Below are 16,268 nucleotides of genomic sequence, written 5' to 3' on the forward strand. Positions count from 1 at the left end.
GTCCTGCTTACCTGCTGTTTGGCCTGGTGCTCATTTTCTTCACTGAACCAGGAGCGTCCATGCCCATGTCCATAACTGTGTGGAGGACAAGAAGAAGTCACATGTTGAGAACACGCAGACATTGACATCATCACCGCCAGGGGCTCAGTGTCTCTGGAGATCCAGTGCCTCATGTCTCACCCCTGTTAATGGCAGCCCGGGTGACAACCACAGGTCCCTCCTGTTTCAGGCCTGTGCTATGCCCTGCCCTTTGCCCACATCAGCATTCCGGCACCAGATGGCAGGAAGACCCCATGAACTGTGGGGTGAGCTCTGGGCCCCTGGCAAGACTGAGAGATTCCTGGACCGTGGGAAAGGTGATCAAGTGAGGGATTATACTGGACTGGGCAACTGAGCTCCGGGGCACCCTGAAAGGAATGGGGGATTGGGCACCTGTGGAAAGGGCTGGAGGCATCTTACAAGATTCCTGGGTCCCCACAGGGCAGATCCCTCCTACACTCCTGCTGGTGCTGGCAGGGATCTGGAAGCACCAGCAGCACCAGCAGCAGAAGTCGCAGCAGATCAATGGGATGCTGGATGGACCTGGGAAGAATGGTCTGGCAGGTAAGTGGAATCACCAGGCTGGGATGCCCTTGGCCTCCTCCTCCTTCCCCAGCCACCTCTCAACCTCTGACTCTGACTTCACCTTCCAGCAGGGCATGGAAAAGCCAAACAGAGGTGGACACCCACGGCCAAGGAAGGGTCCCTCCCCAGAGCTCTGTGTCCTTGTTTCTGAACAGACAGAAGGAGTCACCCGGGGCCCCTGGAACAGGGAGGGAGAATCTGGCCCCAGAGCCCTCTCTGATGGGGCCTGGGGAGAATCCTGGAGGGACAGAATGTAGCACTGGTTCGTAGTCTAAAAAGTCTATGTTTATTAAGGAAATGGAAAAAACAAGTTGCCAGTTGAGCCTCTGGAAGAGAACAGGACCAGTTTCCATTCTTCCAATTTCTACTCTTTGCCTGGATAATTACTTCACGTCTCCAAACCTCTGTGTCCTTTTCTGTGATGTGGGGACAGCATGGCTTCATTCCTCAGGGCATGGATGCAAAGATTCATCGAGATCCGTCATACAAAGCTAGTTTAAACTGATACTTATACCTATCATTATCATCATTTTTTCTTAAAGATTGAACTTGTTTTTCTCAACATTATGCTAAATAAACTTTTATATTTACTTTCTTCAAAAGATTTTATTATTTGAGAGACAGTGAGCACAAGTCGTGGGCGGACGCAGAGGGAGAGGGAGAGGCAGCCTCCTCTCTGAGCAGGGCTCAGTCTCAGGACCCTGAGATCAGGATGCCAGGTAAAGGCAGATGCTTAACTGACTGAGCCCCCCAGTCACGGAGGGCCCCTGAGAAAGAGCCCCCAGGGCTGCAGCAGTGGGAACAGCCCCAATCCCGATCCCTAGCAGGAGAGATACATCCCCAGCGCCAGGATATCCTCCAGCCCCGGGAACTCCATCTTAGCAATGCCTGCCTCCCCCCACCCCGGGTGACCCCAGAGTCCAGCCAGTGCTAGTCCCTGCCTGCCCCCATCCCTTCCTCCCATTCCACTCCCTCTGCTCCATGCAGGTACCTAGTCAGGCTCTTCTTGTGGCCCTTGGTCAAGGATGGGCTGTACCCCCGCCCACCCCCCAAAAGCCGAAACCAGCACTGCTTGGAGGAGTAACGCCATAGGTGGAGTCCTCGTGGTCCACCCCTCTCCCTTCACAGCCCAGGACCTCAGCCCTACCTAGGCTACTGGGCCTTGAGCACCCTTCAGTGCCGCCACTGCCTCCGCCGCCGCCCCTTGAGCCTCCACAGCTGCCAGTCTCCTGAGACCAGCTCCCACCTGCGCTGCCTCTACTGAGTGCATGTCATGGAGTGTGTGCTCCTTGGGGGCGTGCGGGCCTCTTGGTGACCTAGTGGCCCAGCGAGGTGGAGCGTGTGATTCCGGCAAGTGGCGATGGGCTCCAGGCCCTGCAAGTCTGCCTTAAGGGGCTGTAGTGGGGACCCAGTCCCGAAGCCATTCCCAGGGATGCAGTTCCCCACACTGAGTCTTGCAACTGCCAGTGCTGCTTGCTATGCCTCCAGGCTTGGAGTGCCCTGGGAGCCAGCGGGCCTCTTTCTTTTGGCGCCAGTTCCCCTGCTCCCTTCTGCTCTTCTGCCACCAGGAGCTTTGGAGCAGCCTCTCCTAAAGTCCTGGCCTCTTGCCCATACCCCAGGCTGAAGCCCCTTCCCAGGCTCCTGAGGCAGGAGAGAAGTGTGCTAACAAAATAAAGACAGCAATGCATACCCTGGAAAGCTAAATCCATACGTGACAACACAGAGACCAAAGGCTTAATTACACGTGCTCCATCAGACCCTGTCCAGACACCAGTGCCCTGTGTGGGGAGCAGTCATTCACAATCTCTCTACTGCCTGGGACTACTGATTTTAATGATGGCATGGCATGTTATTTTGAGGAATTGTGTAATTTTCTGAATGAGTTAAGTGACAAACAGTACAGTCAGCAGTGTTCTACTACATATTCTCAGCCCATTTTCAGGGCTCAGAGGGTTATGCATCCCCCTCCCGACTCTGGCTCACTTCATGATCTCAGGGTCCTGGGATGGAGCCTTCAGTCTGGCTCCTGGCTCAGTGCAGAGTGTACCTGACATTCTTACTCTCTCCCTCTACCCTCCCTATGCCCCCGATGGAGACTCTCAAATAAATAAATATCCTTAAAAGGATAAATAAAACTTTAAATGAAACAAAAAAAAAAAAAACAAAAAGAAGAACAAAACCCTCCTCACCTAAAAAGGAAGGATGGAAACATGGGGGCGAAGACGCCACCCACAAAAAGGCCCTCCTGAAATAGCCAAAGAGAAAGTGAGAGCCAAAGTACTGTAGCACATCTCATTTAGGTGTCGGAGGCAGGCCCCCGACCAGGGCGGCCTCCGCCATTAAAAGATGGCGCCTGGCTAGTTGCCAGGTTAGTATTGCCTCATGAGACTAAGCGGAATGCCCAAAGAAGAAGTAAACAGCATTGGTTTCTAGGAAAGTTGTTCGTTTAGGTGTGCAGCCTGATTCGCTCCCTCCTGTACCCTGCTCGCTGATTGGTCAGGTAAGCGTATATAAGTGTGTAGACTTGCGGAAATAAAGAGAGAGAAGATACATCTGAACTGGGGCTTCTTGTCGTCCTTGTGGGTCTAGGGTGATAAATGGCGCCGGCATCCGGGAACTAAATAAAGGAATCTTGCAAGGTAATTCACAGGAAAGCGGGGAGTAAAGTTCCGCGGGTAAGCGGGGACATTAGCCACGTTCAAAAGTGGGAATTCCGCGGTAAAGCAGGGAGTAAAGGCCACATTCAAAAGTGGGAATTCCACGGTAAAGCAGGAAGTAAATGTCGACTGAAGTATATGCGTGTAAAAAGTTGATGTGTTAGTTACTGTCTTTAACGTCCGCGTCTGTTGTCTGTGTGTTCATAATGGGATCTGAAGTATCTAAAGTGCAGTTGGAAGAGTCTTTAAAAGACCTGCTGAAAGCCAATGGAACTTCACTAAAAGCAAAAACTGCTCGGGCCTTTTTGAATACAGTGGAAAAGGAGGCTCCATGGTTCCTAGATGAAGGCTTGCTAAACATACCTCAATGGGACCACTTAGGGGAGAATTTGAAGAAACAGGACAATAAAACGCCTTTGCCACCTGGGTCCCTGGCAATATGGACCTTAGTCCGGGGATGACTGGTGGGGCCTAAACCCAAATATTAATCAGCTCTACAAGAGGGAGCATTGGCATTGGAGGAAGTGAAAGAGGATCGGTCTTCTCGTGCCTCAGAGGAGGGTAGTTCTAGTGAATAGGAAAAAGAAATGTCAGGGGAGGAGTTAGGCCGAAAAATGCATTGCAACTTTGAACAGTTGAAACTATCGACTCCAGCGACACCTAGTGCCCCTCCGCTGTATAATCCTATGGCGTGCCAAGGAGCTTGTAGCTGCTGCACCACATGTGGTAGTGGCAGGGTTTAGAGCTGGAGAGATCATGACCTGGCCTCTGCCTTTCCAGTTTTAGACGACCAAAACAACCAGCGGTATCATCAGCCTCTTGATTGTAAACTAGTTAAGCAATTAAAGGAAGCAGTCATGCAGTATGGCCCTCAGGCAGTCTTTACGGTATCTTTGCTGGAGACCATATCAGGAATGAACTTAGTCCCTGAAGACTGGGGTAACCTAGCCTGCGCAACCTTGTCGGGAGGGCAATATCTAGTATGGAAAACAGCCTGGCAAGAATACTCAGAGGACACTGCCCGCCGTAATGCAGCGGCTGAAAATCCTCAGTGGGACTTAGAAATGTTAATGGGAATAGGACCGTACATGGGAAAGCAGGCCCAAATACAATACAACCCTTCAATGTATCTGTAAATAGCCATGGTGGCCACTAAAGCATGGAAGACAATTCAAGGCAGTGGGGATTTACAGGGTCAGCTGTCTAAGGTAATACAAGGACCAAATGAAGCATATGCTGATTTGGTAGCGAGGCTGATGCAAACAGCTGGTCGAATATTTGGGGAGGTAGAGGCAGCCATGCCATTGATAAAACAGCTGGCTTATGAGCAAGCTAATAAATGGTGTAAAGAAGCCATCAGACCTTGGAAAAGCAAAGACTTGAGTACATATATTAAAGTTTGCAGGGATATCAACGACAGTGTTATTCAAGGGCAGATTATGGCTGCAGCTATCACTCAAGGTTTACAAGGATTTCAGGGAGCTCAACAATATAAACATAGGGGTACTCCTGGAGTTTGCTATTACTGCAAGGAGCCAGGACACCTTAAGCGTGAGTGCCCCGAGAGAAAGGTGTCCTATCAAGAGCCTAAAAAACCAGGTATCTGCCCAAGATGTGGGAAGGGTGCCCACTGGGCATATGAATGTCGCTCAATAAGGGATATACAAGGAAACTCTCTGCCTCCAAGAGGGTCAAAAAATGGGAAGGGGGGCCCCACACCAGGGCCCTCAAATGTATGGGGTGCTCCAACAGGTGGCTCGCTCGCATTATCCGCCAACGAGCCAAGGCGAGCCACAACAGGGAGTGCAGGATTGGACATCCGTGCCACCACCAGACTCATACTGACTCCAGAGATGGGGACCCAGGTAGTCGAATCAGATTTTAAGGGTCCATTACCTGAGGACACCGTGGGCCTCTTGCTAGGACGGAGCTAGATGGCGTTATCAGAACTCCTTGTTCACCCGGTGTTATAGATGCTGATTATAACGGAACGGTGAAAATCCTGGTATTCTCCCCACGTGGAATTACAGCTATTAGTCCAGGTGATAAGATAGCTCAAATCCTGGTATTGCCTAGTTGTCACAAGCCTTTTGGAAGCCATGAGGTTACACGGGGACAGAAGGGTTTCTGTTCATCTGGAGTTCCTCTAGCATGCGTCACGCTAGGCATGGAAAATAGACCCTTTTACTCTTTTTGGATAAGAGACAAGAAATTCATGGGCTTATTGAACACTGGAGCAGATCGCAGTATCATCCATGAAGCTGATTGGTCTAAGGATTGGCCTGTGCAAAAGGCTGATCAAACACTTTGAGGATTAGGGATTGCTCATAGACCCATGTGCAGTGCAGCTACACTGCCATGGAAGGATGATGAAGGCCACCATGGACTTGTGCAGCCATGTGTCCTTAAGATTCCCATTTCATTGTGGGGATGGGATGTCGTGGCCCAAATGAACCTTAAGTTGACTCCAGAATTATTCTATATTGAGGAAGCTCAAGCCTCAATGACTAAGTCTGGTTATCCTGGAACGGGAGGCCTAGGAAAATAGCTGCAGGGCACCCCTGAACCTATTCCCTTGACTAATTACTTCTCTCAAAGTATAGGTGGGCCGGGGCTGGGTTTTTCTTAGGGGCCACTGAACCTCTAAAAATTCAATGGAAAAACAGTAAACCCGTGTGGGTTCCTCAGTGGCCCCTGCCTAAAGAAAAATGTGAAGCTGCCCACACGTTAGTAAAAGAGCAACTTGCCGCCGGGCATATTCGGCCCTCCACATCACCATGGAATACGCCTATTTTTGTGATTAAGAACAAGTCGGGGAAATAGCGATTGTTACATGACTTATGAGCGGTTAATGAAAAGATGGTGGCCATGGGAGCAGTACAGCTGGGGGCTGCCTTTAGTCTCAGCCCTGCCCTCTGGTTGGCCCTCTGTGGTAATCGATATTAAAGACTGTTTCTTTTCCATCCCATTGCTCCCCGAGGACACCCAATGTTTTGCTTTCACAGTACCTACCATTAATCATTCTTGTCTGGATCAACATTATGAGTGGGTGGTATTGCCTCAGGGCATGGCCAACAGCCCTACAATGTGCCAATTTTATGTGGACCAAGCCCTGAAGGAGGTTAGAACACAATTTCCCCCGCTCATTGTGTATCATTATATGGATGATATTTTGCTGTGCCATAAAAAAGAACAATATATTGAGAAGGCCATTTCCTTTCTTTTCAAACATTTTGAGAAATTCGGATTACACATAGCACCAGAAGAGGTCCAAATGACGCCCATTAAAGAGTATTTGGGAACTAGGCTAGAGAATACTAAAGTCAGACCTTTAAAGATAAACCTGCGGACGGATCACCTAAACACGTTAAATGATTTTCAAAAATTGTTAAGAGATATCAATTGGATGAGGCCCTATCTAAAACTCACTGATCAGGAATTGTCACCCTTATTTGAGACACTTAAAGGAGACCCTAACCTCACCTCTCCTCGTCAGTTGACTGAGGGGGCAAAAGAAGCCATCAGTCTGATCCAGAAAAGGCTAGAAGCTGCTCAGATAGACAGAAATGACTACTCCAAACCTTTGCTATTTTGTGTCCTTGCCAAAAAACGAGCTCCCACTGCAGTTTTTTGGCAATCTGGCTCCATATCATGGGTTAGTTTGACCTACTCTCCAGAGAAGGTCTTGCCCTGGTACCCAAGTGCCATTGCACAAATTATACTTAAAGGGATTAAACATAGTATAGCAGCATTTGGTAAACAAACAGATACTATAATATCACCATATACGCAGGAACAAATAAAGTGCCTAGCAGCCTGTGATGATGACTGAGCCATTTTGATAACTATAACGTGCACTCAATTTGATAGCCACTACCCATCACATCCATGGCTACAGTTCAGTTTATCCAATCCAATCATATACCCTAGGATCACTCACCATAAACCCCTCAGTAATGTAAGGCTTATATTCACTGATGGATCTAAGCAAGGAGTAGGACCTATAGTTACCAAAGAAGAGAGATGGACCTTCGTATTTCAAAGCTCCTCTCCCCAAGAAACCGAGCTGCTCACAGTGATAAAAGCATTTCAAATGTTTCATCAAGAACCCTTCAACCTTTTATCAGATAGTAGATATGTGGTGCAAGCTGTCTCTATCATTGAAAATGTGGGTTCTAATAATGCCAGTTCTACTATCTCTGAGGCATTACAAGAAATCCAAACATTAGTTTGGGACAGGAAGGCTCCATTTTATATTGGCCACATATGAGCTCATACAACCTTACCAGGCCCCCTGACAAAAAGTAATCGGTTAGCAGACTCCTTAACCAGAGGAGAATTTGTCTTTGCCATTGAGGACCCAGTGCAATAGGTGAGACATTATCATAAGCTGTTCCATGTGAATGCTTTAACTCTTTGCCTCAAATTTAACATAACAAAAGCACAGGCATGGGACATAGTAGTCTCCTGCAGAAATTGCGTGACCTTACTACCTGCACCCGTCCTTGGGGGTTAATCCTAAGGGTTTGTTACCTAATCATATATGGCAAATGGATGTCACACATGTTTCAGAATTTGGAAAGTTAAGATATGTTCATGTCTCTGTAGATACCTGCTCTGGAATAATTTTCACCTCAGTGCATACGGGGGGAAAAATCCAGAGATGTTATCGCCCATTGCCTACAGGCTTTCGTGGCATGGGGAAAGCCAGGCCAGTTAAAGACAGACAATGGCCCAGCCTACAACTCACAACCCTTTAAAGCCTTCCTACAACAACTTGACTTCACTTGATACATGGAATACCCTATAACCCACAAGGACAGAGTTTTGTGGAGTGTGCACATCTTACAATAAAAAATGCGCTTTATAAACAAAAAGGGGGAATAGGGGACACCTTCAGGTCCCCTAAAGATAAGCTCAACGCCATTCTCTTTATTTTGAATTTTTCAATGATGGACCAAACGGGTAAATCAGCTGCAGACAGACATGGAAGTGATGCTGCTGCTCCCCCTAAGCCTTTATTACTTTGGAAGGACATCCTCACAGGAAAGTGCAATGGAGCACATCCAGTGTTAGTATGGAGTAGGGGGTCTGTATGTGTTTTTCCACAGGAAAAGCAGGCTCCAATTTGGATTCCAGAGCGGCTGGTGCGTGCAGCCTTGCCTCCGAACAACAGTCATGATGCTGAAGATGCTGATGATAACTCTGGGGATGCTACACCTCCTGTGGCTGACTCAAGCCAGAGAGCTGTGGGCAGTGGTTAAAGCACGGCCATATCCTTTACCAGGGACTATCTCTTCTCTCATATTCCCTCCTCTCCCTTTGATGCATAGCAGGTCTGTAACTTGCTAGGAGCATGTACTGATATCTCAGCAGGGTCCATGTTAAATGGCAAATTCCTCAACTGTTTTATAAACAAAATGACTCTAGTACTTTTGAGGCAACAGTTAATGTGTCTTGTCCCAATAATATTACTTATCAGCCCACTCCCATATGCGTCTCGCCACCGTTCCTTTTCCTCGTAACAAATGCTAGTGAGCTGAATGATACGTTAATTGCACTAAGAATTGCTATCTTTCCCAGTGCTGGAATGTAACTGCCTTCAAGCTGGCTGTGATTATACGTATCCCTACCCATGTTCCTATCCCAGTTTCCATTCCAGAGGACAAGTTACCGGTGGTGATATCCAGAAAGAAGAGAGATTTTGGTATCACAGCCACCTTTGTGACAGCACTGGCTATATCTACAGCAGCTGCCACGGCAGCAGCAGTCTCACTTGCTACAACTATACCCACTGCAGAAGTTGTGAACACCCCTGCAGAAGGAACGGCGGCTGTCCTTCAAACAGTCTCAGATCAATGCACATCTGCAAGCAGGAATCCCGATAGTCAACCAGAGAGTGGATTTGGTTCAAGAACAAGTGGACATATTGGGGGCCCTATTGGGATTGGGATGTATAGCACCCTTCCCGGCAATTTGTGTAACTCCCATAGCCTATACTAATATGAATGACTTACAGAATGTCTCCTGACAGCTCTCCCAATACTTGTTGGGGAATCAGTCCGCAGAATTCCAAAACTACACTCAGCACCTGCTACTAGGCCTAACAAGGATAAAGAACACCAGAGATGAGCTGGCAACCCTCCCAGAGATAATCAAAACATTGCAAGATGTGTTAACCTTTATGAAACAAGCGGCTAGCGTAATTTGTCTGATGATAATCCTCGTAGTGGGCTTGATTCTGCTAGTAAGGAAACTGCAAATTTGGAGGCGACAGCAACATAGGCAATGGCAAGCCATGGTGCAGGACTTGTTAGCCATCGAGGCTGGAACATCCCACCAAGTGTGGCTAAGTATGCTGGATCGGTAGTCAATGATGGGTAAGATTGGTGGGGGAAATATACCAACCTAAGACAGGACGCAGATCATTGATATCTGCCGTCTGATGATGGGTAAGGATATTCTCCGCCACTGACAACCTAAGACAGCCACAATCCCTGCCATAATAGAAAAAAGGGGAGATGTCAGAGGCAGGCCCCTGGCCAGGGCGGCCTCCGCCATTAAAATATGGCGCCTGGCTAGTTGCCAGGTTAGGATTGCCTCATGAGACTAAGCAGAATGCCCAAAGAGGAAGCAAACAGCATTGGTTGCTAGCAAAGTTGTTCGTTTAGGTGTGCAGCCTGATTCACTCCCTCCTGTACCCTGCTCGCTGACTGGTCAGGTAAGCGTATATAAGTGTGTAGACTTGCAGAAATAAAGAGAGAGAAGATACATCTGAACTGGGGCTTCTTGTCGTCCTTGTGGGTTGAGGGCGATATTTAGGGATCCACTATTACCTGAAGTTCTACTGAACTGAGTTAGTGCTGACAACTTCCTCAAGTAGCTGCCGTTTACCAAAAGAGCTTTTAATAATCTTGGAATTTCTTCAGCATTGACAGAAGCACAGGAGAAACCTATGCCACATGAGGAATGCACTCCAACCTCCCATCCCAGTAACTGACAGGATACACTGACAAGTTGGCTGGCCTGGTCTCAGGATGTGGCAGGCAACTAAGGAAAGGTTGACTAGCCTGTCCACGAAGGTTCCACCTTTAATTCTCCCCAACCCCAGGAGCTAAATGGCAGAGTCTTCAGAAATAACCTACAGAAGTAACTACCCCTTGCCCCGAAAAGAAAGGAGCATGCACGCTGCCCCAATAGACAAAGGTGTACCTTAACACTCTCTAGAACGAGTTTCTCATCACTGTGTAGTTTCACATTCTGCTCTGATTTATCAAAACACTTGCCACTGGCCACAATTATTTCACTTTTCTGTTTACTTGCTGAATTTCTCTTCTTCTCCACAGTATTCCAAACGCAATGAGAACAAGGACATTGTCTGTTTTTCCACCACTAGACACCAGAGCCCATTTCGTGGTATGCTCCAGAAAAACTTGTCAAATAAGAACAATTACCCAGGTAATTTACTGGAAGGTTACCAAGTAGTCAGAAGATCAAGTCAGTATCAATAAATCACTAAGTTCAATTAGCAAATACAAACAAAATTATCACCGTTTTGGGATAAGGACGATCTTAGAAGCCAAAAGGTTGGGTAAATTAGATGGCTCAGAAGACATGTAGTTTTTCCATGTATTTCATGGAGAAGGTTTATTAAAGACAAACACTACAGTAAAACCCATGTGCCCTAAGGAGCAAAACCACTGTGGTGGAATACCCACAAACCACAGGGAAGAAGCCTTGCTCTACTCCAGGTTAGCTACACCCCAGCCCTGTTTTCTGGGAGTTGTTCTTTTTTTTTTTTTTTTTAATCTGAAACTCATTACCTCAGAGAGATGCACTTTTTTTTTTAAAGATTTTATTTATTTATTTGACAGACAGAGATCACAAGTAGGCAGAGAGGCAGGCAGAGAGAGAGAGGAGGAAGCAGCAGGCTCCCTGCCGAGCAGAGAGCCTGACGCGGGGCTCGATCCCAGGACCCCGGGATCATGACCTGAACCCAAGGCAGAGGCTTTAACCCACTGAGCCACCCAGGCGCCCCAAGAGATGCACTTTTGAGGCAAGATTCGAACTTTCATGTCTCGCTAAGGATGAATGTTTACCTCGAAAACTTCTAAAGTACTTCATGACTATCCAAGGTCTATTGAGTTGTTAGGCTACCTGAATTTGAGGAGAGAAATGTCCAAACTTACAACTTCAAAAAATGAGGGAGCTCCAGAAGAAAGGAAATGTTTTACAAACAAAACAGTGTACCAACTTTTCATGCAATATCCTGAGTACCAACTTTTTTTCCTTTTAAGACATAATTTTATGACACATCTAAAGTAAATTCCTCACTTCTCCCTGCAAAAGCTCTACAAACTTCTCAAGGAGATGGTGTGCAAATAAACTCGAGTTGACCCTAGAATCCCAATAAAATTGGGCACTGAAAAATATAAAAGTTCTAAATCCATGGGAATTACCCAACAGCAAATTTTACCAACTTTCTAGTGAGTGTCACATAAGCGGTAGCTGAGGGTTCAAATGCGGCACTATGATCAAAGAGGCACTATTCATCTCCTGCTGCAGCAGTAGCTTGGCCATCTCTGCTTCCAAAAAAGACATGATTGGATTTAGAGAAGCAGCAAGACTGAAGCAAAGTACATCGAATCTAAAACCGAGTCTAAGAAGTTACTCTGCTCAACACTCAAGAACGTCCACTTCACAAAAGGCTTAAGTAAAGTTGTTCATTTGCAGGGGTAGCTCATCCTAAAAGCCGATGGCATCATCCTTCATGACACTGGCAAACCCTACTTTATCCGTCTCCTCTAATCACAGAGGAAAGGGACAGATTTTCCTCCCCACCCACAGCCACCTTCAATATACACCACTTTATTTCCTATGTTGAAAGGCTTAGGGTAGAGTTCTCTCAGCAGGCTCTTACGTTGTATCACAGAACAAACAGGAGCCAACCACAGGATAGGATGGAAATCTTCCCAAACTGGTTTGTGGTGATGCTTGCACAAGTCTTTAAAACAACTGAAATTCAATGAATCGTGCACTTAGCATGAGTGACTTCGACAAGATGGAAATCATACCTCCATGAAACTACACAATAATCACCAGCCAGGGGCAGACTGTGATGACACAGTTAGAAAAAGGAGTGTATCCAAGACCCAAAGAGACCCTCCACATGACTGACACACCCAATATACATCTCTGTTGCTCCCTGAACCTCCGAGGATCCTGTTCAGTATTTCCTCCTGCTTCCCTTCACATGTTCCTCTGGCACATCTGACCTCCTTCCCATTCTGCTCCAGAGCAGACCTTATGAATCCCTTCCACGAATCCACCTGGAGTATTCAACACATAAAGTACACCTGGCAATAACAATGAAAAGTTGGCAGGGGATCTTGTAGAAATTGATTCCTTTTTTCAAAAGAAATGGGAAGGAAAAGGAGGCATTCGAATTGACTCCCCTAGCCAGACTGCTCTCATCCCCCAGACAGCACCTTATTAATACCTGTCTCCGAGGCTGTAAAACTTGATTCTGCTCATCGTAGTGCCTTTCTAATCAACTCCTTCCCCACCGCTCACCAATATCTTGACCAGTACCTTTCCCCTCCTAAAAATTCCATAAATGCTCTTTGAGTAAGTTATTATTCTCCTCAACCAATTCAGTGACACCTGTTCTATCCTCAAAGGGTAAATACAGTTCTGTGTCCTACTGGACCTACCACTCATCAAACTCTGACTTCCTTCCTAGACTTGGTCGATTATGGCAATAAAGACCAAAATGATGAACAAACTCCAAAATGACCACGGGTTAGACCACTGGAGAGGGTGATGTTATAATACAAATATGAAATAAGCTCAGAGCTATAAAACCTAACTTCTACAAGAGCCAACAGGTTAACGAATCCCTTTTAAGATTTTTTCAAAGATTATTTATTTATTAATTTGACACAGAGAGAGCTCACAAGTAGGCAGAGAGGCAGGCAGAGAGAGATGAAGTGAAGCAGGCCCCCTGCTGAGCAGAGAGCCCCATGTGGGACTCGATCCCAGGACCGTGAGATTGTGACCTGAGCCGAAGGCAGTGGCTTAACCCACTGAGCCACCCAGGCGCACCCCTTTTAAGATATTAAAAGGTTGTTCTAAAATCCCAAATTCTTACCTCCTCCTCAGCATCCAAACCCAATAAGTTTTCTACTGTCATCAATACCAATATGCAAGACAGAAAGTATGAAATCTTTGCAGTACCAAAAGAGAATTACAAGAAAAAGACCCAGGAAGATCACAGAGCAGTAACTAGGATGGCAGGGAAATTAACCAACTGTTTCTATACCTCATGACACCTGGATGAAGACCTTTTGAAAGTCCCCTTCCCACAGGAATCCCATTTCTAGCCTAAGAAAGCCCAAATGGGGTCTGCTTTCCAATTAAAGATGGCTTCAGGAATGTTTCTCCAACACCTAAACACTGACAATAACCACGTGGTGAAAAAATAATGAATACTGTTATGCTGAAAATAAAGAAATTAATTTAAAAAAAGATGAAACAAAAAGGCCACAGAAAGTTGGTGCCACTTTTCAGAGTGTTAAGTCCTCTGATCTTGGAAATCTGAGTTCAAATCCCAGTCAAGCAGAGACCTCAAAAAATTACACGAAAACCCTTAAAGAGAAGAGAGAAGTACCCTTTCCTAAAACAGTCTGACTTCAGTAATCTCCTAGATTCATTAAAAATCGGAATGTCACTCTCAACATCTGTAACTCTGGAACAAACTTCGAACATTTCTATGGCTTTTAAAATCAAAACATCTCATGTGCTTTCAAAATTTGGTAAATCAGATTTTTTTGTAAGAAACATGTAGAAACTGAAATGCATTTCATTAGAAGATAATTATTACCTGCAATACAGCAGTATAAACTTGAATTTGGTTTTGGTCTTCACTGGTAAATTTCTCAAGTTCTTAGGCATTTCCTAGCCATTTACTTGAACATCATCTAAGGGAACACTCAAAGCAGTACCACAACAAAGAGGTTTGGCCTCTGCAGGATTCTACATGAAAAAAAACAACAACAACAAAAAAAAAACAAAAAAACAGGTCACATAAATTAATCACAATCACACTGCTTTAAATAACATTTCTAAACTTTCATGCCATTTGATGGAACTCCCTGTTTCGGAGAGCAAAAAAAATCTATTCAGCTCCCATTAAGTGCTTTTTCTTTTCTTTTCATTTTAAAAAAGATTTTATTTATCTGACAGACAGAGATCACAAGTAGGCAGAGAGGCAGGCAGAGAGAGAGGAGGAAGCTGGCTCCCTGCTAAGCAGAGAGCCCAATGCAGGGATGGATCCCAGGACCCCAGGACCATGACCCCAGCTGTGCAAGGTAGCATGGTCCAGGCCCAGCTGTTGTGGAATGCCAGTGGGGGCGCCCTGTCCACTCCCCAATCCCTGTTTCGGTCCCTGGAAAGAGTGGGTGGGTGGTGGGCCAAGCCATGGTTCCAGCCCAGGAATCCTAGGAAATTGCTATGGCTCACCAGCACCTGTGTTTTGCTGTTTCTCCCCACTTTTCTCCTGCTCCAGGTCCCCACTCCTAACTCCTCCTAAAGCCAAAAGGATCAGCAAAACTGCCACAGACAAAGGCTTTTGGGATTGGAGCGTCTCCACCTTCAGAAGCTGCGCTGAAGCCTTAAAATGCAGTATCTGCAATGTGAGGGAAGCCACCTCCACCAGATACTTGAAGATCTGGGTTAGCTTTGGCAGAAGGACTTCTGTTGCTGAAGGTGTTGGAGAGGGTGGAGTGCTATCCTTGAGGCCCTCTTTCCAACTTGTGGATGATGGCTTTTTTGCATTTGGGGGTGGTTGATGTGTGGTTTTGGTTGTGTCTATTTTGTGTGTATTTCCCCACCACAGCCTCTACCTGTCCCTGGCCCACAGCAAGCCCCCAGCCCTCCCTCCCTTCCACCCCCTGAGCTCTGAGCAGGTACTGGGTCAGTGATATGCTGTACCCCCCCACCCACCCCCGGCCCAAGCGGGAAGTGGAACTGCTGGGAGGAAAAACGCAGTCCCCCTCCCTTCCCCGAGCCCTTCAATGGCCCAACCTCAGCTGGACCTCAGCCCCTGGGACTCAAGCTCCCAGGCCACCTCCGCTTGCACCACTGCAGCTGCCAGTCTCCCTGCCAGTCTCCCTCCAACCTGCACCGCCTTCTCCAAGTGACTGATGAGGGGCAGGGACAGGCGCTGCACTGACTTGTTCCTGACTTTAGGGACGAACCATCTAGCCTTTTACTATTAAATGTGTAAGTGTGGGTTTTCATATACAGATTTTATTACATTAAGAAAATTCTCTTTTATTCAGTTGACAGATTATTATCACCAAATGGTGTTGACATTCAACCCCTTTTTTCTTTCATGGCATGTGTCAAGCTGTCGGTGCGCCTGCCTGGGTGGCTGTGCTAGCTGGGGGCGCGAAGGACTGCTGGTGACCTGGGGGCCCGGCGAGGTGGAGCCTGGGAGCCCCACAAGCAGTGATGGACTCTGGACCCCTCGTGTGCCCCTTATGGGGCTGCATTTTCAGTGCCTGAGTTTTGTGATCATGGGTCTTTTCAGTATGAGTTTGCCTGAGTATGTATGACTTTTGTGATTATGTCAAATTTATTCCTAAATCATTTAAGGTTTGATGTTTTTTGTAACTGGGATTGTTCTTAATCTCTTAATCTCATTTTTGCGCTGCTCAATTTTGGTGAATAAGACTACAACTTGTCTTGAGTACTGACCCTGCATCGTGGAACTATGCTGGACATACTGAGGTCTAATGGCAATTTTGCAGATTAATTTTGTTCTACAGAAGAATTCTACAGAAGAATTTTTTTTCTATAGTATCTTATGAATAAAAAAGACATTTTCACTTCTTCCACTCTTATTCATACTGCTATTATTCCGTTTTCTTCCTAAATACCCAAGACAGAATTTCCAAGAAAATGTGGAATAAAAGTGGCAATTGC

The sequence above is a fragment of the Mustela nivalis genome (assembly GCF_964662115.1).
Source record: "Mustela nivalis genome assembly, contig: HAP1_SCAFFOLD_223, whole genome shotgun sequence".
NCBI lineage: Eukaryota > Metazoa > Chordata > Mammalia > Carnivora > Mustelidae > Mustela > Mustela nivalis.